We start from the raw sequence: 26,807 nt of genomic DNA on the forward strand, positions 1-26,807 counted from the left end.
TACTTGGCAGTCACTGGTGTTTTTCTTCTGGTAGCATAAGAATGTAATTGTTCTGCCATGGTGTATTTTTTCCAATTCATACAAAGGATTTTCCATACCTGGAGTATAGATTTATAATCTGCCCCCCTCCCCTCCTGCTTTAGGTTAAGGTCAAGTCACTTTACAATTTATCCTTGAAATGCTAAGTTGCCTGTTTCCTGCAAAGTGAGATTCAGGTTGTGTCTGTCTATAAGCTGGGGGGGATGACACAACCAACCCTCTATTACCTAGAAATTGTATATAGATATTATTTAATGACATATTTCTTCCTGCTCTTCTGCAGTAGTAATTCTTCTACTCGTTCACCTCTTCTGGCAAACTCTCGTAAGCTTAATGGCTGTGTTCAAGGCGGCATTTTTATTTTCTTAGATTTATGTTTCTATTTTAGCACTGATAGCTGTTGTTTTCTTGTTTTGTCAGGCTTGCATCTTTGGTCTGTAAATTACTTATATAGTGCTTAGTAGTTCCAGCTTTATGAATGTAGTATTGTTTCAGCTCTCTGTACATGCAGTAAACACAACTATGAAGTTATGTTCTTTGACATAAGGAAAACAAACCAATTCTAAGTAGCTTGTGAATTCACTGAAGGTGGCTGTAAAACAGTATACTGCCTCCTTTAGAAAAGGAGAACGGGCAGTGTAAATCTCACCGTCAGGATTGACTTAAGCTCCTAGGTTATCAGCATGAGAACTGCCCAGCTGGTGCAGTAAAGGAAGGAAAAGCTAGAAGATTGGAAGAAGGACTCAACTGCTCATTTTTCAGTGCAGGTTTCTGTAATCTTGTGCAGGTACTTGTTACTCCACATTTCATATATTTAAGATGAGAGAGTGGTGTGTAAGGATATTTATACAGGGTAATTGTGGTGGATTAAAAAAAAAAGAAGTGATTCTGCAGTGCTTGAATACTGTGGAAACATGGGGGCTGCATAAATTCTGTTAAGGAGAGACAACCAGCTTCTGCCTTGCCTAGCTTTATTTTTGTCTCTACATAGCTCTACATAGCTTGAGACTGCTCAGCATGTTCTGACTTTTGTATGTCTGCTGGCTGTTGTAAACTGTCTCTTGAATTTCCTGCTATTAAAAATCTGTGGGGAGTTAGGTGAGGTGTTGCTGTTGATTCTTCTGAAGATTTGACATTCCTTGCATGCCGCTCTGGGTTTGTCCCAAATATGTGATAGGACTGCATGGGGTTTGCATGGACACTTCCATCAGGAGGATTCAGAGGGCTGATTTGAAATATGGAAGCCATAAATGGCCGTGATCATAAAGCCTCCTTTATTTTTTTTCTGAACAGTAGGGGCCTATGTTCTTAGTGACAAGGTGCTCAGGACGTTGTAGAATCAGATATTTTATGTTTTTGTATCCCAGATGCTTTCAGTATGTTTGCTCCAAGTTTCCATCAATGCATGGTCACGGTCTGACCTGAAACATGCCTCCTCTGATTTCAGTGTGTGTGGGATTTTCGATGAATTGTTTGTTTTCACACACACAACTGAAATGCATCCTCTTTTCAAGTATGTTTGAGTAATCCATAGTGATTAAGCAAAACAAATAGGAAAGAATGTGATCTTGCTATATTCCATGATTGTAATGACCCCCCTCTTTGAAATACATCAGTTGTTTGTCAGAAGACTCATGTCTGCATATGCACAGGGCATTGCTGCAGACAGGAAATGCCCTAGTCTGTTGACCTCGTCTCCCAGGGAAAATCAAAGTTCTCATTAAATTTACAAAAAAAAAAAAAAAAAGGAAACCAACTTGTCTTAGTTGGAGACAAAGGCAATAGTACTTATAACCTCTTCTTATTTTTTTTAGTTTATGAATGTGCAATCTGATATTTAAATTGCTTTCCAAACTTTTTTTTAAATGCAGCTGAAAAGAGTGAGGTCAGATGTATTTTCCTAGGGCTATGTTATACTCCACAAGGGTGAACGGGAAATGGTTTAAAGGAATGCCAAGAAGCCCCTATTCCCTAACCAATTCCCTTGTCGTCTTTTAACCAGTTTTATTTCACATTGCATGCTTCAGCTGCTGTGAGCATTTCTGGGTTGAGAAGAGGGGAAGATTTCAATGTGTTCTTAAGTTACATCACCCAGGTTCCTTTGCCAGTGGTTTAAAGAAAACTGGCTGACTGGATTTTAAATACATCTGTATAGAGACCAGGTGTGGGGAAATTGAAATGGTACTGTAATCATCTCTGATCTGTTAGAAATGATGGGAGTGATACCTTATTAATACCAAGAAATGGTGATAGGTCGATGCAACAAGAATATTCATCTCAGTTCCCAGTTATTACTACTGTTCTCAGGAATTTACGGTTTGAATTTATGCAGTACAAGCCCCATTTTTTCATTTTATTCCATGAATTCTATTTTTTCTGTTTCTTGCTAGGTTTTTCTTCAGAGTAGTCTTGATTTTTTTTTTCCAAATCTCCTGCTGCAAAAAAGTCTAGAAATTAATTTAAAAAAAGAAAAAACAAAAACAAACAAAAAAAAAAACAAGGCAACTTAAATATTGCCAAATCCAGACCTTCACAAACTATTAAAAATGAACAAAAACAAACTTCAATTTCTATAAGTGTTTCTCTACTATGTTTATATTTCTATTTATATGTTAATATATACTATGTATATATTGTCTTTGCTTTTCACCTTGAATATCCAGTTTAGATGCACGAATGAACATCTCCCTGTAGAAAAGAGAAAATAGAAGTAAATAATTCAAACTTCTGCGGGGGGAATAAGTTGCTTTCTGGAGGCGCAGTGACCTGTACGCAGCATGATCTTGGACTTGCTCATGCTCATAGGTAAGGCAAGTCCCTTCCTCTCTTGGGAAGGTTACTTGTTAGAGCAAGTCTTCTCTTTCTGAGGCTTTGAACAGGTGTAATGAACACTGTCTTAACGTCTGGCTCCTGATCTAAAAAGCCCATAGATCTCTTCATACCCAGTGTGGCTGTTACTAGTGGTGTAAGTGGTGGTTGGTAGTATCTGTTGTCCTGCTAGTAGAGCAAATCTTGCAAAAATATTCATTGCCTTTTCCAGAATCTTGCCACACAGAAAGTTCAAGGCTAAAACAGAAATTTACTGAATTCCTTCACTGTGTGTGTGTATTTTTTTTACAGTACTGTCTCTTCATGAGTCATTTCAAACACATGCATAAGTGTAAGTTTCAAAACTAACCTATTGCTTATCTTAAAATATCCTTAAATAGTCACATTGGAGATTATCCTGTGCTCTTTCCAACTTGGATATGAACCCAAGATGTCTGAAGTATGACAAAACTAGATAAGCTGGCTAGTAGTATTGGTACAAATTCAGGAGTTTAAACGTGGTAATGTTTTCCTCCCTTGTTATTTGGAAGATGTAGTTGTAACTTTTTTTTTGTAGCTCATGGACACCTAGATTTGGCTTTCCACAACTCAGCAGCTTTACTGACTGCCTGGCTTAGAAGGTCTCTCTTAACCGTGTTTACAGAAGTCAGAAATATTTGCACAACAGTAATTATTAAAGAGAACTAGGAGCTCTGGTTATGAAACCCAACACCTATAACAATAATTAACATTGAATGGTTGGGTGGAAGGCATGTAATATGCTAAGAATCTACAGTTAGGACTGAGTGCCTGCTACATTACATGAAAACCTTGGTTGTTAAAAATTGTAACTCATTAGGCATGTGGGCAGTACCTTATGAAATTAGAGGTTTTTTTTCCAGTCTTCTTTATATTCATTTTAATTCTAAACTTACTCAGTTTCCCATACAATCTGTCCTTATCAAAGCTGTAATTTGTCACAGTTTGAGTTGTATGGGGAAGCTCGAAATTATAGAACACTTGGTGTTACATACCTCCCTCCCCCACATTTCTGTTCACTTTTCTGTTTGTTTCTGGGCTGTTTTAGTGTAGAAGACATTCAGAGGGGAGGAAAACAACCATTTTTCTTCCTGCTTCAGGACTGCTATAGCGAAATCTGCTTGAGACCTCAACTGCATCTCTAACACTGCTTGTCTCCTACAGAGGTTGGAAGGTAATTTCTGTCTTCTTGAAGGTTGGGACATTCAAGATTACCTTCTGTAGCAGAGCTCTGGAGAACAGTTCTTGTTTGGAAGCAATACAATCAAACAAACCAAAGGAAAATACATCTATTGTCACGCAGCTTGAGTAGTATTTAAAAAAGAAATAAAAGAGCTTGCACAAGCATGAATATCATTCACATTCTGTTTCTTGTTTTCTCTTTAGCTGATTGTGGGTGGAGTGCTGAAGTATTTCAAGCTAAACTAACTTCAGAAGACATTAACTTGGGAGAGAGCTACCATCAGCCTGGGCCTCCATTGTCCTACTGTAACTTTGAGGATGTTTTTGGCACTTCTTCATGTGGCTTTTTCATGCTGCCCTTGAGGCATTGTGCTTACCAATAGATCTTAGTTGTTGCTGTAATGAAAAGCATCACTGCTAAGCCGTTCCTTCTTTCCTGTTTCCATATCCCTTTGCTGTTCCCCACACACTTATTATGTATCTGTACTACAGAAAGCTAGTACTGGCCCTGGATCTTGCTATGCTTAGTGCTGTTATTTTTATTTTCCCTTCTTGCCCTTGCAGTTTGAGTTGTGCTCTTGTAAAGTTTCATTCTAAACTGAGAGATACATTTCTCTCTTATAAAATATCAAATACTGTTGATCGTACCTAAAAGAGACACCGTGCTTTTTTGCGGAGCAGCGGGTAAACATAATTCGCGTTATGCAGACTTGCTGAGAACATTAATAAATTCCAATCACCCGAGTTGATGAAAGACGCACATTATCTGTTTCTGGCAAGAATTATATTGCATCTAATTAGGCCCAACTTTAGAACATAGCATTTCACGAGCAAAGTTAATTACAATGTTTTTAGTCTTTGTTACAAGAAAGCCCAGTGGTGGGGAAAATCAGCAGTTGACGTTAATTTGTGTTCTCTTACTTAATGCTTAACTGTCTCAGTCTTTTAGTATGTAAGCTTGCCAGACCTGCCATGTACTGCAGTTGGTGGGGAGAACATAATTTCAGCTGATGAGAATGACAGGGAGAGGATCTTATTTCCAGTAGCTGAAGGCAGTGTGGTTAACTGTCTAGTGTTCGTGGAGTTCTCTACCTTCAGTGATTCAATAGAGGGAGAGTTTTTATCGATTGATAAAAATCAGTTTATCAACTGATCATTGATATTATATGTAAGATGATGGGGTTGGAGTTGCTGCTGTTGGCATTAAGTCCAGAACACAGTCCTTATGAGATTTTCCATAGCTTCCTCCTCAATCCCACTATTTAAACCTTCTTTCCTGGTACGGTCTACCTGATTTATGTTATGAATATGACTACATATTCTGTAAAAGCTATAAGAAAATAAAGCAACCCTTTCAAGAAACATCATGTGAGCATTTTTGCAGTATTTCTTGAGACTGGGCAGAGTCAGTCTTTAGATATCTTCTATTTCACAAGGTCCTTTGGAAGCAGCAGAACTGTTGAAGCTTGGTTGGTTTGTATTCCATCTCCACTGCATCACAGCACTTGTGGTTTTCCCACTCTGACCTTCAGTGTCTGCCTTTTCTGCTCTTTCTCTGACATACATGTAGAGACAGCTCTCTGCAGTGTTCCCCCATGTGCCTGCTGGGCATCAGGCAGCGCCTGTTGAGGCTGTTCTGAATTGCTAAAACAGGTAGTGCAGTTAAACGTTTAGCATTTGACAGATCAAATAAAACAGCTAAGCTTAAACTGCAGCCTTTGGTGGAAGCACTGCCTTATTCTCATCTACATAATCTCTGTTTCTCATGAAACTTGCATGAGCTTATTTATCTTGGAGACTGCTTCCTAGCTTTAAGTAATCTGGGAGTAGGTGTACTGGTATAGAATGATTGCATAAACCTCTTTCTGTGGTGAGGAAGGAAACTGCATCAAATTAAAAACTATTTCAAAATAAATAATTTTGGAACAAGAACAGGACCTTCAGACCTGTATTGCTGAGTTTGCTGAAACTAGCCATACTAAGGACTGTAAGTTTCTTTGACACTTGGTAATGAATACCATCAGTGCTAACAGAAAGCTACCAGCTGGGTCCGGTTTTTAAAACTGACAATTCATATCGAGGAATAGGGATGTGGTTTCTGTCTATGCTAAATAAACTTGTAAGGAGATCTGATTCCACTCTGTAAAATAGATGGAACACTAAAAGTAGTGTCACACTGAACTTGTTTAAGAAAGCTACTTAACATAGCTGTTCTGGAGACTATCTGTTTGGGTGAGGATCTGGCTACACTTGCAATTTGAGAATAATCAAGGGTAGATTGTTTTCTTTGGTGCTTTGTGCAATAGCGCTTTCAACCATGACTGGGGCCCTGAAATGTTAGGATAATTTGAACTCTGACATGCATCTAGCTGCAGTTTCTTGTAAAATAAATAGATCTCAGTCTTTTGCAGTTATGTTTTTCTGCCTGACATTTTGCATGTTATGTTTGTGGGTGTACCTTTCACCCAAAGGGTAAAATCATACTCTGTTACTGTCACCGTTTTGTGAACTTAAATGGCACATCTTACATCTTGTTTTTTGGTACTCTTACACTGTTGATGCAGACAAGAAATGAAAGAGTTAAAATAGGGTATTTTGTCATTATCTTAACCCTTCTTCATTGTGTGATGTGAATTTTTCCATTTCACCCTTCAGGGATGGATGCCACTGACTCTTATGTCTGAAGATCAGGTCTCTCACATACACATCAGTGAGATGATCTCAGGAATGGTGGCTGGCTGCTATCTGCTCTGTCCAGGTTTCTGCTTCCTCCAACCTGTCTGAGCAGCAAAGGTTTTAGGGGAAAAATGTGTTGGGAGAGTCTTGTCTCAGGAAACTTTGGCTAAAAGCAGATAGTGACTAGATGGCTCACATGTAACATCTGCATGTTCTGTGCAGGAAGTAGGTACGGCATTCTTGTTGGTTTCCTCAAGAACTTCTTCCACAAACCTGTTACTTGTTCAAGATGCTACGATCTAGTGAACAGCCAAGATATGTTACTCTTTTAGCAAGTCTATTAGGCTGATTCCTGTGTCTTAGGGAAATACATGTGAGAGTTGGACAACTTCTACAACTTGAATTCTGCTGGATAGCTTGGAAGATGCTCTGACTGTGAGAGAACTCGTTTTCAACTTGTTTCCCCTCCCTTAGGTCCCCATCCATCTTTCCAGGAGACCAGAAACCAAGATGTTCCTCTACATGGTATTGACATTGATGTTGTACAGATGTAGTAACTTTCTTAATCTTTCTTAAGCACACACATGGATCTAAGTGCAAAAAAAGGATTGTTTACACAGAATAAAACAGTTACAGGACTGGGTGCAAAGAGATTTTGTACTCTGCTTTGGGGAGGTGTTGGGACTTGTAGTGCATCAAACTCCAGTTTGCACATCTTTGAGGAACAGAACACTGTTGTGATGCCATCTCATTTGAGCTGTGCTGTTTCTACTTGTGTTTCAATAGTGCAGTTGTTTTGTGAGCCTGGGATGCTCTCTGGAATGATATAGAGCATGTGATTGTCCATTGAGTCATCTGTGGCAGTGCAAACATTGCAGCAGGAGAGTATGCTCTAAAGCAAATGCTGAAAACTTGCATTCAGTGTTAAAAATAGGAATTTGCAATGCTGCAGTTTGTAGAACGCAAACAGTTGGTGATCTCTTCTCTATTGCACTTAAAGGTCTGATGCAGTACGCTACAAAGACCTTACTGCGCAGACTTCTGTACTGGAAAGCTGAGTTGGGTTTGCAAGAAAAAGCTGTTTCCCATTTTCATCTGAAATATGAACTCTGCTTTACATTCCTGACCCATAACAGAGCTATTCCAAAAACATGCTTTTTCTCCACCAAAGCAGCATGTGTTGAATTATAATGGCCCATCTTGCAATGCAGACTTTTTAATTTTTGACAGGCATGAACTTCTGCAAGGGGGTGAAAGTTCGGGGGGAGAGGGGGACTTAACTCAGAAAATATGAACAGAAATATGCTCGTTTTCCAACCCTCTGTTCTTCCTGACATTCTTACCAAAAGAAATTAAAACCAGAAAGAATTTTAAGAGTTTTTATCTTGAGAAGAAAACTTGATGCCTGTTTGAATTTTTGGAATGTAAGTCATGAATTAAAAGCCATCTTATGTTTGTTTACAACTTTACAGTATTTTATGAGATGGTGAAAAATACACCTTTGAGGGCTGAAAATAGATTTGTAATTATGTATAATAAGCCAAGATAACTGACTGTCTTAGCCTTGGCATGTCAGCCGAGAGGAAGGGGAACCTTCTGCAATCAGTGCTTTCCATTGAAAACATTGAAATTCTTCATGCCTTGTAAAGCATGTTGTCTGCAAGTTGTGTGGATGTTGAACTGGTTAAGTTGGGCTTCTGCTGTATCTGTTGCTCACTACTTGTCTGGCTCTGTTCCAAGCAGAAGCTGAGCTGTTTGCATAATGGGATTTGAAGTTCTTGCTGGTGCCTTCTAGTTGCAGCTTTTTGTAGCCCAGGGACCAAACAGTCTAAGAAGTAGCTTTTGTAGTAATAAAGGTACAAATTGTGCTGTGCTTTTGAAAATCTGAAGGGTGGAGAGTTTGATAGGCAAGTCTCATGCAAGTAGCTAAAGACCTTAACTTGTGGTGATGGATTGAATGTGGTAGAGTGCTAGAAAACTCTACTTGGCTTCTTCAAAGAAGAGGAGCATCTATTTTTTTGCAAAAGCACCTCTGCCGTGATATATGTGTTAACAGTAATAATGCCATGTGTCATAAAGGCAGACGAGATGCCACATATCACACTGTACACCCTCAGGCAGTCTTGTGAAGCAGAAGGGTGTTATGTTGTGTGAGATACTATTAATAGGGGACACATCTTTGGTGAAAGAGTTCTGTTCGACAATTTTGTAAACAGGACTAAAGCAATTTTCCTGATTTATGGTGGGATTGACTTCTGACAGCAAGAGAATTTGGCGACAGAGATTCCTTCAGTTAAAAAACAACAAAAAGTATTCTTGAATAGTGTACATCATTTTAGCTCTGTGTTGGTCTGCTCTTCTGTAGCTCTTCTTAGTTCTCATCTGACTGCTGCAGGGCTCCACATTGTGTTTCCCAGATACAAATTATTTTAGGCTTGGTTTAGAAGGGACAATGTCAAGATGAGTCTGCTGTACTATTCTTTTTAAAAATAAAAGTGTTCATTCCAGCATATGTTCCTAAACACCAGCTCTCTTTCTGTCCCAGAGACTGTAAGTATTAAAGTAACTGGTATATTTTCTACATTTGGGGTGGAAGCCTTCTCTGGATGAAAGTTTTCAGTATCCACTTGTTATTTGTGCAATCCCTACCAAACAAAACAAAAAAGCCTTTGTGTGTAGCAGGCTCCTACTGCACCACAGTTTTAATACTTCCATATATGCTAGGATCTGGATGTAATTGTTTTATCCTTTTATCCTTTATCCTATGCTGATATTCTAGCTATGCTGGGATACTTTGGTCATTTTCCTTTGTGTCATAGTATTCTGCTCAAGCACATGGAAGTTGTCTGTACCCAGCGGAGAGATGCATTTTGGTGAGATATATCATGAGAGTTCTGCCGGAGCTGGCTGGGAGATGTCTCCAAGGTAACCAGGCTTTTCCTGGCATAACTCAACAGCTCTGTCTAAAATAAGTGCTGGTAGGGGCTGCGTTGGTGCAGCAGCAAGAAATGCATCAGTTTTGATTTAGACACAAGCAACTCGCTCTCTGCTCATGGGCTAGTGTTTTATTCAGACATCATCCATGTGAGGCAGGCTCTGTCACCTCTCTTGAAAGGATTCATAGTCCCAAGCTCCCAGGGCTGGAGGAAACCAATTGTTAAAGCATGCTCAGCTTCTAGACTTGAGAATAAATCTGTTTGTGTTTGTCTCCCAGAGATTTTTCCTTCAGCCAAATTAAAAAAAAAAAAAAAAGGCAATATTGACTTGCTTTGGTGGGAGATGTATATGCAGACAGTGAAATATATAATGAAACCTGAAGTCTCTTTCTTTTTCTTTCTTTCTTTCTTTCTTTCTTTCTTTCTTTCTTTCTTTCTTTCTTTCTTTCTTTCTTTCTTTCTTTCTTTCTTTCTTTCTTCTAAATTTATATATTTCTTCAACAGTCATTTGATGGTTTAAAATCATTAAAATGTTGCCCTACAGCACCTAATTTTTCAAGGTCTACAGATGTGCATGGGTTATTTTATTGCTCTTTTATTGCATGTTCAGTCTCATGCAAACAACATATGGATCATAAACAACACAGTATGTTATTTTGCACTTTATTGAAATTCTATCGTTTCTATTTGCAAAATATGACTTCTCTTAAAATAGCACTGGCATGACTGGTTATAGTGCTTGTGGTAATTCAGAGTGTGTACAGTGTGTCAGGATGTATGGAGTGTGTTGATAAAGCTCAGTTAAACTGGCTGTCATCCACTTTCCACTTCAGTTTTCCTGTTCGACATTAAATGTTTGGAAAACTTTTTGCATGGGCATAGAAATAAATGAATGACGCATTTGAAAATAAAACAAAGCTCAGGAAGTGGCTGGCTACCCTTGAAGCTCAATACTCATCTAAAACTTACAATTTATTTTCAAATAATATATAATTCTCAGAAATTTCTTCTTTTGCCAAAATGTTTGTTGCCTACTTTTTAAACAAATCTGAACCCGAATGGTGGAATTTTCCTTTCCCTCCGTCACTTACGTCTGATGTTGATTGTTTAATTTCCAGTGTAAAAAGCTGGTGCATGGAACTCTCCCTGCTCTTTTTAACACACCGTGGAGGCTGCAGGTAACCTTCCAGCAATCATGAAGCCTTTCCCTGGTATTTGATGTCTTGTGCCATCTAGAGCATTTGTGCTGAAAGAAAGTGGCAGAGGTGGTGGCCAGCCCACAGTGAGCATAACAGCCCAGTTTTGCAAAGGGGAACATAGTAAAACCAGTTCAGTGGCTGGGCAGACATGCAGCAAGCAGCCCGAGGCAACGTGTTGTGTCAGGGACTGAGTACAAAGCCTTGGACAGCTGCAGCACAGAGGTTTAATTTATAGTGACGTTGCAGTGCATGTGCCAAAACTTTCTTCACTCCTAAGGAAACACTTTCCAGCACATAGTCGCTCAGCCTTGTAGAGTTCTTTGGAGATGCTGAAGAGCTCTTTGTTTTTTCTCAAGCAGATAGCAGTGCTTTGTGGTGGGTTTATGGAAGTCTTGTCTGTTCACACTTCACTAAAATTTCTGTAGTCACTATAGTAATATTGCTTCCATATTTTGCTAATAGCAGTATCTTCACTGTAACCTTTTCTGGAAAAGTAACAGCAGGACGATTTATCTTAGTTTAGTCAGTCTCTTCCCATTCAAACAGCGTGCCAAGCCAAAATGTTTAGATTTGATTTCTTGGAGGTAGTTGAAGGGCAGTTGTGAAATACTATAGTGTAGTAAAAGGATAAAATAGAACTGATATGTAGTAATTGACACTTCAACTGTTAAAAGAATAAATTTGCTAACATCCATGTCAAGTTCTTGAGAGCTTCCTTTTCAAATCCATATTTAGATGCAAAAACAAGATACCTAACTTTCAAAACGTCCACATGTTGAACAAGTAATTCAGTATTTTTATAGCTGGACTGGCATGGTATAAAATATGCTTGATATAAAAGATGATAGTCCATTGAACTTGTATCCTTTCATAGTGTGGATGTGATCTCAGCCTATGTGACAGAGATCATTTTATATGTCTTTAGGTTTTTATTAAATCCCTGATTTACGAGCGTGGCTGCAGCCTGTCCTTGGTTTGTACTTCAACCCTTGACTCAAGTTACCAATAAAAGCTCTTGCCAGAAGATTATTGGAATGGGTAGCTGCAGTATGAGAAGACCATACAATCAAAAGCATTCCAGGCTTCTGCATGGGTAATGCTCTGTGGTTGAGGCGTCATGGACAAATATGGTGGCTTTAGGCCGCTTTTTTTCTGCAGTTTTCTTATAAATGTTGGGTTGGTGATACAGAGCTGGCCTGCTGAATTCAAGGTTACTGGTTTATTTTTCTTAATCAGCTTTGGATTGTTGAAGTGGTTAAGGGATTGCTAGCGATCTACAGCACATAGGTTTCTTGAGCACAGAGGTTTGAGTAAAGAGCATGATTGTTGGTAAAGGGAAGTTCAGACAAGGGGTAGCAGTGCTGTTTTTTTTTTCTTTTTTTTTTCTTTATGCTTTTCTCCTCACTAGAGGAAAAGCACTGTCATCATGTGTCACTAGCTTCTTCTCTAGGGCAGTGTTCCTAGCATGACATTGTTCTGGTCCCAGTCAAGGCCCTGGGGAGGCTGGTGTGTCTGCTGTTACAGAGCAGGAGGACGAATAGGAGATGTGATGCAAAAGGTGACAGGGCTGAACAGATTTCTGTTAGCAACATAACAGCAATTACTGTTCCAGGTTGAGGGTCCCACCAGCCTAATATCTCCACTGAATCTTTCTACCTAATAAGTGACAAGTTCCTCCTTGAAACCGCATAGATGTCTTGCAACTGCAACTTACCTTGAAAGCAGTTCTACAAGTCTGCTGTTAACTTTCTTTATGACCTGGTCCCACTGTTGTTTGATGTTCCCTCGTTGTGCCGAAAAAGACAACGGTTGATCCCCATCCATCTTGTCCATGTTACTGATGATTTTGTTGACTTCCGTCTTCCTTAACTTTTCTACCTTAGAGACTGAGGCATCCTGTCCAATTTGTTCTTCACACAGATGCCATTTTGGATCATATTTGTACTTTTTAACCTCTTCCAGCTCTAATGGAATTTTAGAGATGTATGGTTGGTATACAGTCCATTCTGATTGTTTTTTTTCTTTATGCCTGACCTGTTGATTTCTAACACTTCTTGATTTGATAGGGCTTGGGTGGAGAGTCAGGAAGCTTGGAACTTTTTCATGGGTCGCTTGTGTAACCACTTGGCTTATCAATTTCTGCTCTTTCCCTAACATTTAAGTGTGTGGAAAAAGGATGCTCAGTGTAATGGCTGCTTGGGCCCTGTCTCTGCTGGGTGGGATTGTAACACAGTGGTTTCAGCCAGGCTTTGGAGTGATTGTCTCTATATCCCAGCCCCCAGTAATTTTCCCTTGCCAATTTTGTCACTATTGAGAAAGGAAACTACTGCTGCTTGTCATTTTTTCCTTACTTTTCTTTCTGGAATTGGTCTGTTTTTCTAGTAGCCTGGACTCAAATCACAGATTTAAACTACCCACAATAAAAAGTGGAGTTCTTATAAAGCTGTTACACATTACATGTTAAGACATCTGTGCATACCTGCTCAAGTGGAGTCCTAAATATAATGAGGGCCAGAGTTAGAACCATGTACTGAGTGGTCACTGTTAATTCCAGGTGATTGTAGAACACTTGAGTTACGATGGTATTGATGTCTTCTGTTGTGTATATTTGGGTGATTAATGATTTGGAAGGTATTTTACCTGTCAGAGCTGATGGCTCTGATTTTTCTTAGCAGTTATTTCAATTCAACCTTTATGTAATGCAGAAGATAATATTCTTTGTCACTTGGTGTGTGTGTATTCCTTCCCTTTCCCTAGATATTTTTAAAAGGGAAGCTTCTTTTGATTTGCAAATAGTCCTTTAAACTTCATGCTCATTAAGACTGAGGTAGTAATCCAGCACAGATTGCTTTCAAAGTTTGTAATGGCAAACCTTTTAAAAGACGTATTGTTGTGGAAAGGTGTAGCAAGTACTTCACTGTACATGTTTAGGTGAGCAGTGTTTGTAACAATAATGGTTGATGCATTGATTTAGATTTGAAGAGCAATACTTATTCCTTTTCCAAGAGAAGATTTGAGAATATTTATCTTGGAAACTTCTAAAAAAACCCTGATTATTTGTGTATTACCTTTTTAAACTAGCTAGTCAGATGGATTCAGGGAATGCTTGTGCATGTCACACGTCTAACGCCTTTCCTTCTCCTGGGACCAAGCTACATTACATCATGTTTTATGATTACGAGACAGAATTTTAGTGGAACTTGGCCATATGGTTGAGTCATCTGTTCTCTTCAGTTTTGGAAGGATTATACTAACATCTTCAAAAGACTGTTAAATTTATTGGCTTTTTTTTAACCCATAAAATTTGGAAGCTTTCTGCTGTTTCTGGCAATGAAAACTACCCCGTTTTCAGCTTATTTATACAATTATTTGCAATTATTACTGAATCTGTTGAAGATGCTGTTAGAGGATACGAAAAGGACACTTGTATCGTTTGTCGTTTTGGGTTTCATGTCTCTTGAAGTAGAAGGGAACCCCAAAGGTATGTAATGCAGATTCTTAAAAAATACACTTTCTTTGCATTTCGCTCGTGACACACAAAGCTGTTAGGCGTTCTCTTCTTCCTTGAAGACTTGAAATCTGTTAAACATCCTTGATCTCCTTTTCTCTCTCCCTCCACCTTCTCACATAAATTATTGAAAAGCATGTTTTGAAGAGGATAAGAATTAACTTACTGCTGACTGGCCATTTGCTCTTTTGGGAGCAGTCTGAATTGAGCATTTATTCATTCACAGTTGTTGCATTAGATGCTCTCTACAAAATCCAGCATAGCCTTGGTGTGAAGTTGCAATCCTAAAAGTTTGTAGAGTAAACGGAATGTAGTGGGGAGGGGAGTGTGTATATTTTGGGATGTTTGTCAGACTGCTCTACTTGTAAGCATCAAAGGGGAACGGTGGCTTAGGGAAATGTTTTATAAGATTGGCATTATTACTAGGCACTTTTTTTCCTCATGTCAGTACCTCTGTGGGCTCTGATGAAGAAGTTCTAGCTGTAACAGGAATGTTTTTGATGATCGAAAATGGGTTTATAGCACAGCAGACCCACTGTACATGGGATTGTGTTCTCTGTCTTCACAGACTCTGGGGCTGTGCTGTCCTTAAGGATTTTGTGCTTTGTGCATCTTTTCATTGTAGCAATTTAATTCACTGTGACTTTGAACTGGAAAGGTGAAAACCTCTAGGTAGTTAAGCTGCTGATCCCTGTTAATATAGGAACTGTGCATGAAGCTTTTGAAGAAATCACAATAAAAGCTAGACAGCCCTAGGAGGGTTTCTAAATGTAATAACAACAGTATTCCTCACAGAGCAGGATCAAGAGTACATGGTGAAACCATTGGCAGCACTTATCTCCAATAAGAGTAAATAGACTGTGGCATGCCAATATAATCCAGCCTAGGACTAATTAACAGGAGCTAACTGAATCTTTTTTAGCAACAACAAAAAAGGCACAGATTGTGATTTCTGTCATCTTGTGTGATTAATCCTAGCGTGTTCACTGAGATGCAGAATATCCAAATGAGCAAGAGCTTGGTAGAGATAGCACTTAGTGCTTGAGTAAATTGCATGTGGATAAGAATATTCAGATGAGATCAGAGGGTTCTTTACATGTATACTGGTCCATTAGTCCTGATCCGGGAAGTTGTGGCAGACAGCAGATGGCTCAATTGCTGTTTGAACAGGCAAGTGCTAAACTCCACCACTAGCTTGGGGCAAATAGCTCAATTTCTACAGGGTGCCTGATAGGTGGTGTGCTAGCTGTGGCCCTGATCAGATGAAAGGTGAGGCCATCTGTGCCTGGCAAACAGAAAATCCGCATAAGGGGGATAAGTGTTATTATTCAACTCTGTACAGAAAGGAGCTCCTTCTGCAGATGAGGACCACGGGAAGGAAACGGGGTGAGTGCCTGCCTGCTCTTTCCCGCATTTTTCTTGAGGCCTGCCATGCATGGGCAGTTGATGTTCTGCATATAGAAGATCTGACGCATAAAAGCCTTGTCTGATTGTCAGTGCACGTGATGCGGAGGATAAACAACGTGGGAAGATGTGGTGGTGTGAAATCTCACATACTCTTCTCTAGCTGTTGAACTGGATTTTGTTTTCATGCAAAAACAATTGCTTACATTCCCAGTAGGACTTGAGAAATTTGGAAAGAATCCTAGGTGTAACTTCCCCATGACTCTCAGATTATCCTTCATTGCACCCATGGAAGTTAAAGCAGCAAGCAAAGCTTAGCTGCTTTAATATTTGATTTTGGAGACCTGACAAGTATTGGACCTAGAGGTCAATCCATGACACAAGTATCCGTCGGTGGCCTATTGAAGATCAGACAGACAGTGAAACATTTTTGCCTTCTTTTGTAGCCATGAAGTGCTTTTAGAGATTGAGCTGAGCTCTTGAAGACTCCAAACAAAATAACTTCTTGGCATAGGGATTTGTTTCTATGTGTGCACTGTGTTTTGTTTGGCTGTGTCTTGGGTTTCAGAATAGAAGGCTATAACCCAGTAACAGTGGATATGTCCATTACAAGAAGGGCAAATTCAGCTATAAATAGACTGTTTTTCTATGCTGAATAATTTTGAGATTTTTAATATAAATTTTGTTATGGATTTTGAAATTGTATTGCTTCCTACAATGGCAGTTTAAAAGGTATCAAAAATAGTGTCAGCTGTTTTTTAAAGCAACCATTTATGATGTTTTCTCGTACATTTGGATAATATTAAGATGGTAGAGTTTTGTCAAGTAATCTACTGCAGTCTTCTTGCTAGCAGAATAAACAAAATGAAAACAATGGAAACAGCTTTCACTACGAGCTGTTGGTATCATGTAGACAGTTCATGTGACTCTTGACTGTGTGATTCTGTTTAGTATTGAAGATTTTTTTTCCTTGTCTGCAGGCGTCACAATTAGCCTTTGTGTCTCTGTTCCCCTTTACAGAATAACAGAGAGAAAAAAAGGGCAACAGCCCTAAAACTAGTAAAAAAATCATCTCTATGTAGAAGTGGCAAGAAGAACAATGGTTGGAGAGGTTCAGCAGTAGGCAGGAGGAAACACGGAGTCATGGGTCTACAAAGTGCCAGTCCTAGCAAATGAGGTAATGTTGCAGCTGAGCATGTTCCAGCATGATAGATGTCCTCTTGCTCGTCTGGAAGCAGGAATATGCATCAAGCACTGGTTCCCTCTGCGAAATTCAGTCATCAACAGAAACTGAAAGATGTTACTAAACATCTGAGTAGATGTAGTCAGCTCAGATACTAACCAAAATATAGGTGGCGTTGAATGTAAAAACAAATCCATTAAGGAAGTGGTATGTGTACAGCATTGGATGTTGAAAGCTGACAGGCTGTTCTGATCACTGTCTCAACTCCAGAAAGTTTAGAACTATGTCCTGGTCATTAGGCACACTCTGGTCCTCAGAGACCATTGTGTCTAGCACAGTGTTGCAGAATGCAAGATAGTCAACACAATAGCTGAACAAACAAAACAAGCTTTGCTTGCAGATAGTTGGCAGTGTCCCTGTATCCTGTAGCCTGTTTATCGCTGAAAAATACTTAGCAGATAAAAAGTGAGATTAGATTGCCTAACCAATTTCACTTTAAATCTCACGATTCTTTTTCCCAACTGTGTGAAGCAGTTGTGCAACAGAAATCCTGAAGACTTGAAAGACTGAATGTCCTTAGTGTGAGTTGCAATTTGACCTTGATATTTAGCTAAAATCTGTTGATTCAGTAGTTCTTCAGTCTTAAAACTGTTAGAAAGTAGTCTTCACAAGGCCTGTAATGCTGAAAATCAGTGTTGTTTATAGATTTTATTATTATTATTTTTAAAGCATAAGGAAGACCTGAGGATTCTCTGTGGTCTTTGAGTAACAATTGGAGAGGCGTTTTCTTTTAAGTGTGTGTTCTGACACCCCATGGATTTTTTTTGAGGGACTGCCATGTGCTTGGCAGTAAACAGCAGTCTATTAGTTGTATTTTGGTTTTAGTAACATTTACTGAATGACTTCAAGATGAGAACAATAATCTGAGTTCATGTTCATTGTAGCTCAAATCTTTAAAGCTATGGGAAAAGGCAAAACAGTGGGAGATGATCACTTCAAAGAGGATTGATTTGACTTTTTTTTAAGATCCCTTGTGTTTTTTTACTGTGTTAAGATAAACATTGTTTTATTTATAAGAATATCCACGATTAATTCTTGGCTTTACTTTCTCCTGTCTTACAGAGAATGATCAGTTGCATGTGGTGTGGTTACTGCTACATCCTTCCCTATCTGAAAGTAAAGATAAATCTCCAGTTGCTGTATTGTTGATGTGAGGTGATAAATAACGGGCAGTAGTTTCAAATATTGCCAATGTTCTGGCTATATGTTACTGATGATTTCGATGTAGTTTTTCTTACCACATGCTAGACATTAGAACAAAGTGAGCTTTTTGCACATCACTTGTCCTTTATCTCCACTGGAAAGTAATTGGTTGCTTGAAAACAGTAATTGCTTAAAAGAAAATAAAAGACCTGATGTGCCTAGATGTAACATTAACAGGAAATCTTGCTGTTCCTCAAGTGCGGAGATTGATTTCCTTTATGTTGTTAAAAGGCATTTAAGTGGTATCGGAAGGAAAAATACATCGTGGCCTTTACTAGGAAGTGAAATGAGCAGCACTTGTGAGTTGTGTGCCTCCTAGCTTGCTTAGGATTCTACCGTGTGCTGCTAGGCTTACTAGATGTGGGCCAGCCATTTCCCTGATGTGGCTTAGCTGGACGCTGTCACTCTCTTGGCCTCCCTTGCAGAGTTTCTGGGCTCAACCTCTTCACTGTCTTACTGTTACAGAAATGAAATCTCACAGTTAAGCTATGAAGAGCCACTGATTTCTGCGTTATTAATTGTGCACATTCCCTACACTGACTTTATGGCTACTCTGCATATAAATTTGTCAAAAATAACGAGAAATTAACAATAGTATATACAGTTATCTCAGCTAAACAGCAAACTCTTCAATGCATTTTTTTTCAATTTTCGTTACCCTCTTGAGCATTCTTGGAGCACAGCTCACAGCCAGCTGCAAATTGCAAGTCATGATTTAAGCAAAGACCACGCTAACTTTTTCTCAACAACATCTTTGTTTCTTATTCCTTCCCCTCCACAAACTTGCAGTTTCAGATGGCCATTTCAGTCAGGTCATCTTTCCCGTTCTCTGCTGGTAAAAGGCCCTTTCATTTCACAGCCTGTAGTCCCCCTTTGCCTGGAGACTTTCCAGGCAGTCCTACTGGCTGATAAAAGTGCCCTGCTGAGTGACTTGCGGTTCAGTTGTATTATTCTGGGGTTCAGCAAGAAAAAATGGTTTGCTTGGATAATAATCACTTCTTTATCCGCAGAAGCTACCCAATGAATGCGTAATTATCAAGGTTTACTGACAAGCTACCATTAGTCCTTTAACATTAGTGGTTCATGCACTCCAACTGCTTCCTGCCTTCCCCTTGGTGGTTTTTATCTACTTTTCAAATTGAATTTATGCTCTGACACAAATACAGTCTCCAGTATTAAAGAGGCCTTGCGCATGTTGTATAGGCAGTCGTTCCAAGGAAGCAGAGTAGCAAGAGGAGAACAATGGAGTAACGCTTTTTATTGTAGAAGGTTCACAGGTTACTTGCATTGCTGCTGCTGTTTCCACCTTTAAAGAAATGCTTCATCTGCTTATATAAACATAATTAATGCTACTAGCTGTCAGTCACCTCAAGTAGGGAACATGGGTGGACAAGAGAAGCTGGAATAGACTTTCTGGTATAGCAATTAGTAACGTATAGATAATATCGCTATGAATTACTTTCAAAGCCATTGTCACAATTTACTTTTTTGACAACTTAATTGGAGGTCAGGACCTTATTTGTGGTAAAGTTAATGAACATAGCGTCTTTTGGCACAGTTGTTCAGGGTGCTGCCTCAGTGAAGTGCAGTGCTGTGCAGCAGAGGTCAGCTTGCAGTGGCACTGGTGACATACATGGCCCCTGGGCAGGTTTTGAAAGGTACAGGAAAGAGCTGGAGCCGCAGCAATTGAAAGGGGCCTTGGAGGCAGCAGCTTCTGGCATATGCTAAGCTCCAAATGTCCTGGGAGCTGCTGCAACAAACTTGGACAAGCTGTTGCTGATAATCACAGAATCACAGAATCGTCTAGGTTGGAAGAGACCTCCAAGATCACCTCGTCCAACCTCTGACCTAACACTAACAAGTCCTCCACTAAACCATATCACTAAGCTCTACATCTAAACGTCTTTTAAAGACCTCCAGGGATGGTGACTCAACCACTTCCCCGGGCAGCCAATTCCAATGTCTAACAACCCTTTCAGTAAAGAAGTTTTTCCTAATATCCAACCTAAACCTCCCCTGGCACAACTTTAGCCCATTCCCCCTCGTCCTGTCACCAGGCACATGGGAGAGTAGACCAACCCCTACCTCGCTACAGCGAGTTGAACAACATCTTGCCACTCTGTGAAGGGGACTTTCACTGCACCACATAAGTTTGCTAGTGGCCAATTCAGTCTTGGGGATGGAGGGCTGGGAAAGATATAGAGTTCTTACCCACTTATCACTGACTCCTGGGTTAAATGTTTTCAGATAAGCCATTCTTCTGAGAAAAGCCATCATCTGTTGTTTTAACTTTGGGGGATGTTTTGTCTAGCAAATGCATTCCCTACAATAGGATTGTTCTTGTTTTTAAGACTCTCTTGGGAAGTCCAGCACACACAGAATTTTGTGGATGACCTTGTGATGCAGTGGGTTCAGCGTCTTTGGCTTCACAAACAATTGCATGGCAGTCCTTAAGTATTCCTTTCCTTTTCAGACAGCAAGTTGCTGAGTTTGAAGTTATCAGGAATTTCAATTTGCTACTCCTGGCTTCCCTGCAGTTCTGATTTCAGTGGAGATAACATAACTTTGCCTCCAGTAGGTTTGCAACAATGCAAGGTCACTTAAACCATCTCCTGTAGGCTGCATGCCAAAGATAAAGAAACACAGTTGTTGTCCGGTTAATGTTTGCTCAGGTCTTTGCAAATGGGAAACACTGTGTACAAGTGCTAAGTAGAACTATCACCTCTAGTTATATGTTGTCATTTCTTGCATGACATTTACTGATAATCTCAAGACAATTGACGTTTAATATCCTGATGTGGTCATGAAGGAAATTAAGAAAGTATCTTCCTTAAACATTTTTTAAATTATTGAGCTTTTCTTCTGGAAAGGAATATGTTCACTTTGCATCAGAAGAACAAAACAATGCTTAAAGCTTGCATTAGCTGTTTTGACTAGGGAAAAATAGGTTTCGACATGAAGGTTTTATCTGTGGACTCAAAACAAATTGCCATCTAAACATACTCTATGTGATCCCAATGGCAAAGGATTTATAATGGGCAGCTCCTGCTCCATGTAGTAACTCCTTGATTCAATGGCTGCAAATACTGATAATCAGAATACTGATAATCAGGTTTGCAGAAGAAGTACTGTGTGTATCTGTGGCTGATGAAGCTGCGGTTTGGACAGATATACCTGTCCTGAACATTATCATTGAAGGTACTGCCTGCACTCTGCTTTTGGCTTCAGTACTATGCCCTTTTTAATAAGTAATCATAAATTGATAGTATAAATCAAGTCAATCAGTTCCCTCCTGCCTTCTGCCTCACTCAATTAACCTTGATCTGACAGTGCTGTGTGTAGGAGTGGCTTTCCCTCCTGAGCTTGGCTAGCTGTGTCCTGCCAACTTCTTTGTAAGGTTCCTAAAAATGTTCCTAAGCTGAACAGCGTGCTGATACTTAAAAATTCAACTGGGGGAAAAAGCAGCTGAAGAAGTACAATGTGGAATACTGATTCTGTTTATATGAAGCTGAAATGTGTGTTTCATCAGCTGAGTTTTGCATGTGTTTACAAACCATTGTTATTGCAGAATGTTAATTGTTTGGGGGGACTTGTGCTTGCTGAGGAAGGAATAAAGAAACCCCACATGTGCAGTCTTTTCCGTGTTGATTCTGCCAACTTAATTACATGCATGTGTTTGCCTTCATGCTGAGCTGCTCAGTTTTTTATTTGCATGCAGCACCATGTGTCATGCTGTACAGGTTACTCAATTGGCTAATTTGCGTATTTGCAACACTCTTCAAACAAACAAAAAAAATCCCCTTTGGTTTTAATGCTGATGAAAAGTATCTGCTTAACTGCTCGAGTCTTACATTTTTGTTGCTCTGATGCTATGCTCAAGAGACACTGCTGCTATTCTGTGTTAACCTTGAGCTCGTGCCCTACATGGGCTTGTTCAGAACAATGCATGTCTAGGCGTCTCTGACAGAACAGGAAGCATCCATTTATGCTACCTGAAAGAGTGGCGGCGGCGACAGGACTGAAACTTCCCAGGGGCTGTTTGCCGCATGGTGCTGTCTGTGCTGCCTGGCTGAAATGTGCATGTTGTGTCGGTGGGTGTGGATAATAGCAAGGAGTCGGTGCTGAGCGAGCCCTGCAATAGAGGAGGCAGGATGTGGGGCAGCTGAACAAAAGAGCCTTACAGAAATGTTTGGGCTGCCTGAATAAGTGGAATGGGATGGTTTGTGGGGTTGCAGTGGTGGAAGCTTGATGCAGAGGTTTTAACAAGTTGAGGTCTCTAGTTATGCTGGCTGCCTTGGTCCTTCCAGTGCTCTTGGTCAATGAGCATCCATCTCCCATGTGCACATTGTCCTGGACAAAAAAATGTTGGTGCTGCACAATAAATGGCAGCTCAAGGTGGCTTTTAGAAACATTTACTGAGCAATAGTAGTTGTGTTTGGGACTAGCCATATTTTGTATTGTACTGGCAGAAGTTACTTTCCAAGTCTTTGGTGGTTGTTTGTGTGACTTGTGGGGTCAAAACCAGGCTAATATTATAAAAGAACCAGAAATTGTGTGTAATGCAGAGGTCACTGCCTCTGTTGAGGGTTCTGTATTTTCTGGTCTGCTCTGTGCACCAGTGGCCGTGCAGTTGTTGATTACATGAGGCACCACTGTGAAAGCCTTAGTGACTTAAATGCCTCCAACTTGCTTCCAACCCTGGGGAGGGGACACTGTATTTCTGGGTACATATTCTCTGCGTGGGTTCCTTCTGTGTTTTTTTTCCTTTTTTTGCTTTTTTTCTCTTTTTTTTTTTGATAGTAGGGCTACAATTTCCTACAGGAACAGCTGTTTTTGAAAGCCTGCTGTAGGCCTTCATTAGCTCTACCTTTAACTTCTGGAATGCATTCATTGTACAATGCTGCTGATTTGAGTGTACTGAAGAAGAAAAAACAGTTGAATCATATCAGAGGAATACTTAAGCAACAGTTGATGTCTGCATAGTTGTTTGTTTATGTGGACAAATGTATCCCTGATCTTATTTTGCAGAAAAAAGAGGTCTATAAATAGGTTTATGTAACTCACATTATAGTTAAATGTATATAATTCTGTTAAATATGTATAAGAGAGCTTGAATAGAAAATGGGCCTTTCATTTACAATAGTGACATGTTTATTGATACCCTAGAATGGAATCCTTATTGCTTTAATGGAAAGATGCATAACTTTTATATGGACAATACAGCATGATGACTTTAAGCATCTTGCATAGAACACAGCTATTTTAATTTTTAAATGAGCATAACTCTGCTACACAATGGTGAAGAGAAACTACATGTATCCTTTTGTATTCCAGGAGCAAAACAAAAGAGCTGATATGGTAATATTAAAGATCTTATAGAATCACTAAGGAAATCTGAAAACATGCAACTGGAAAAATGAATGTAAGCTGATTAGGTATCAGGCAGTTTCTAAAATTATTAATTCCTTTAACAATTCTGAGTCATAGTGCTTAGAAGAAGGGGTACTAATTAGATACAGAATTAGGACCCTGAAAAAGAGGGTGTCTAAAATGATTACCAAATACAGAACTTGCTATTCTAGCCTCCAGTCTCTGTGGCTGTCCTCTGAACAGGGAAAAGAATTACGATCTTTGCATGAAAAACAAGGAAATGTACACTGATAGCCTTTCCTTGACACTGAGATGGATCTGACAGAACTGACTGTTTTCAGGGTCTTCATGAGAGACCACTTTACCTAACAGCTTGTCCAAGTTTGGGTCTGTTTAATTCATGGAGACGAGGGATTCTGTTTAGTGGTACAGATAAATAGGAAGCATTTGTTGAAATGAGGCACTGTTAAATCTTTCTCTAGCTGTGTGAGTGCGTTTGTTTTTTTTAATCAAAACAAGTATGGTTGGAAACTACAGGAAAAATGAAATAAAGTTTCTGCTCTTTTAAGAGACTAATACCATATGTCATAAAATGTTTTGCTTTTGGCATGAACATGGCATCATTGCGCAACATTAGAATCGCTTTCAGAATGCTCCAGGCTTCGCCATTCAATGTTAAATCTCCCAGGTGCTGCTTCCACGCTATATAAATACTGAGGCATGATTTGGGACCTGGCTGTGTTGGTTTCTCTTGGCTGTGGAATGTTAATGACAGTGTAACTACAGACAGGGATATGGTTATCAAAGCAGCCTGTCCAGAGGGAAATAGACGTCTTTCTTAAACCTGGGGCTTGGCATTAGCATGTTTGTATGCTTACACCAGAATACTGGGTATAGGATTATACTTCATTTTTTCAGTTTAATAGCTGAATATTAAAGAAATACCCATGCAACTACTTCTGGAAGACATGGTCATTTTTGCACTAAAAAAGTGAATACCCTGCTGGAAGTTGTTCTGCTATGGATTTTCTGCAAGCATTAATCTTCACATTTTCCTGTAGTTTACCCAGTTTCATGTTTCAGTAGTAAACTGGTTATTTTAGGTCATGAGAAAATCTTAAATTAGGTATTGTATTTCTTTTTCAAAGTACAGGTGAGTATTATGTTAGATGTGTGTGTGTAGATAATCATGTTACCTGCTATCTCCTCTTTTCTTTTCCAAGATTAAATAAATAAATAAATTGTGTAGGAGTTAGGTGCTACTAATGCTTTGCAGTCATCTTGGTGATTTGTGGGTGATTGATCAAATAGCTTATATTTAAGTATCTCATATGACTGCATAATAACAATAAACAAACTTAGAAACAGGATGAAGTCCAAAACAAAAGGCATAATATGCTTACAAACAAACCATGTTAATTTTCAAGATTTTATTTAAAAGTAATATACATCTTTTTAACATCTGTTTTTAATAGTACGCTCCCTTTAAAAGCACAAAAATCCCCAAATGAAGAATATGCAATGAGTTTCATATTAGGTGGAGCTTGCTGCTTGGAAGGGCACTCATTGCCATGGAGTATAAATATTGCTAGGGGAAACATCATTTTTTGCAGATGTAACTAATGCTCTGGAAACTACAGAGCTTTATTCCAGTGCTGTAAGAATAAAGAACACAACCTGTTTGATGTGCATCTACCCACCAGTCAAAACACTGCCATCAGACTGCATTTGTTCTTTGTCTTCTGCATGCCGCCTCCTTTGGCAGAGCTGCCATTCATACTCTTGGTTGCAGGTGTTGTTCTTTCAACTACTACTTTCCTGCTTGGACTGCATTCTCATCCTTATATGTTTGTTTTATTTTTTTTAATCTAGTTTTTTAAACAATTAGCAAGGTGGAACACTTTCTTCCCTTTTTGCTTTTCAGGGTGGGCAGAGCCTTGAGAATTGGTTTGTATCAGCGTGCACTTCATATTTTCTCACGAGTCCAGACGGAAAAGTATCAAACATTTTGTTCAGCTAACAGCAAAAAAAAAAGTCTGTGCAAAGTGTCAGAACAAAGTGCTCTTCAAGCTGAATATTTCTCAAGGAGCATATTAATAGGAATTCAGTCTTTGCCAAAATTGTGTAGAAATCCAGTGCTGTTGAACAGACAGTCATGCCGGAGATGAGCTGACTGATGTCAAAGAGAAAGCCATAGTCTGTTGAAGATGCTCTCCTGAGTGTAGCAGGGTTTCAAGCTAATCCAAAAGCAGCTTTTAATTGCACATGAACTAGATGCTCTTACTGAAGACTGTACCCTCTTGTGAGTCCAAGCTAGAAAGCATGGGTGCAACTTTCAGTCATTTTCAGAGGTTTTTTTGCTGTGATTACATGGGATACAAAAGGTTACTCTGTTTTCTTAGTAACGTGCTAGATCCTGGATGGAAATCTGGTAGAGGAAATAGGCCCTGCCTTGAGAATTGGGAATGGGAGGGAGGGGATCATCACGTTAGGAAATAGTGTCATTTCATTAATTCAAGTGATGAGAATGATTAAAAAAGATGTAGTGGATTTGGAAAGGTTTAAATATAGGGTGGTCATCTTTTGTTTTCAGCAGTGATATGGATGTACTGTCTATCTCGGGTTGATTCCTTTGTTTTAAAGGCAAACATGGTGGGTTAAAAGCTCAGTAAAACTAATTACAGCCAGCAAAGGGAAGACTCTTAACCTGTGAATCTCTTGTGTTAAACTGAGCTGGGGAAAGCCTTGAATATGGAAAGTTTTGATTGACCTGGGTTGATAAGGTGGGGTACGAATCAGCTGAGACAGCTCATTGCTTATCGACATGATGTATGTGATGAAGGTCTCATGGGGCCAGTGCAGCTCCGAAAGAGAAACTAGGACTGTCCTGTTTCTAGGCAAGTGAAGGAGAACTCTTTTAAACAAAGCAAGAACAAATGGGTTTGTATCTGCACAGTTCTTCTGTAGAGCTTTTATGTCAGAGGTCATCTTCAGTGAGTACTTAGGTCCTGGCTTGAGCCATTGAATTCTCGGGAGCCTGTGCTACATGGATTGCAACTTCATTTTATGTAGCTTTCTCTGTGTCTTTTCTTTGATTTGGGCTTCTGTTTTGGCTTCCAGATGTGCCAAATGTGTGTAGAATCATTCAGTGAAGCCTGGGCACTAGTGCTAATAATGTTTCTCCCTTCTTCTTTTACTCT

At 39.4% G+C, this 26,807-nt stretch overlaps 1 protein-coding gene and 1 long non-coding RNA gene across 7 annotated transcripts in view; both read left to right on the top strand.

Moving 5' to 3' along the window:
- Window positions 1-26,803, top strand: part of LOC308185018 — a 38,926-nt gene extending 12,123 nt beyond the window's left edge. The window contains exons 2-4 of the long non-coding RNA XR_013943073.1: window positions 2,703-2,844; window positions 3,935-4,060; window positions 4,273-26,803. This is a non-coding gene — a long non-coding RNA (uncharacterized lncRNA). The remainder of the gene's footprint in view (window positions 1-2,702; window positions 2,845-3,934; window positions 4,061-4,272) is intronic.
- RAI14 (retinoic acid induced 14) overlaps window positions 1-26,807 on the top strand; it is an 86,207-nt gene that overhangs the window by 22,783 nt on the left and 36,617 nt on the right. The gene's annotated exons all lie outside the window — the stretch shown is intronic.

Source organism: Anser brachyrhynchus (genome assembly GCF_964034855.1).
Source record: "Anser brachyrhynchus genome assembly, chromosome: Z".
NCBI lineage: Eukaryota > Metazoa > Chordata > Aves > Anseriformes > Anatidae > Anser > Anser brachyrhynchus.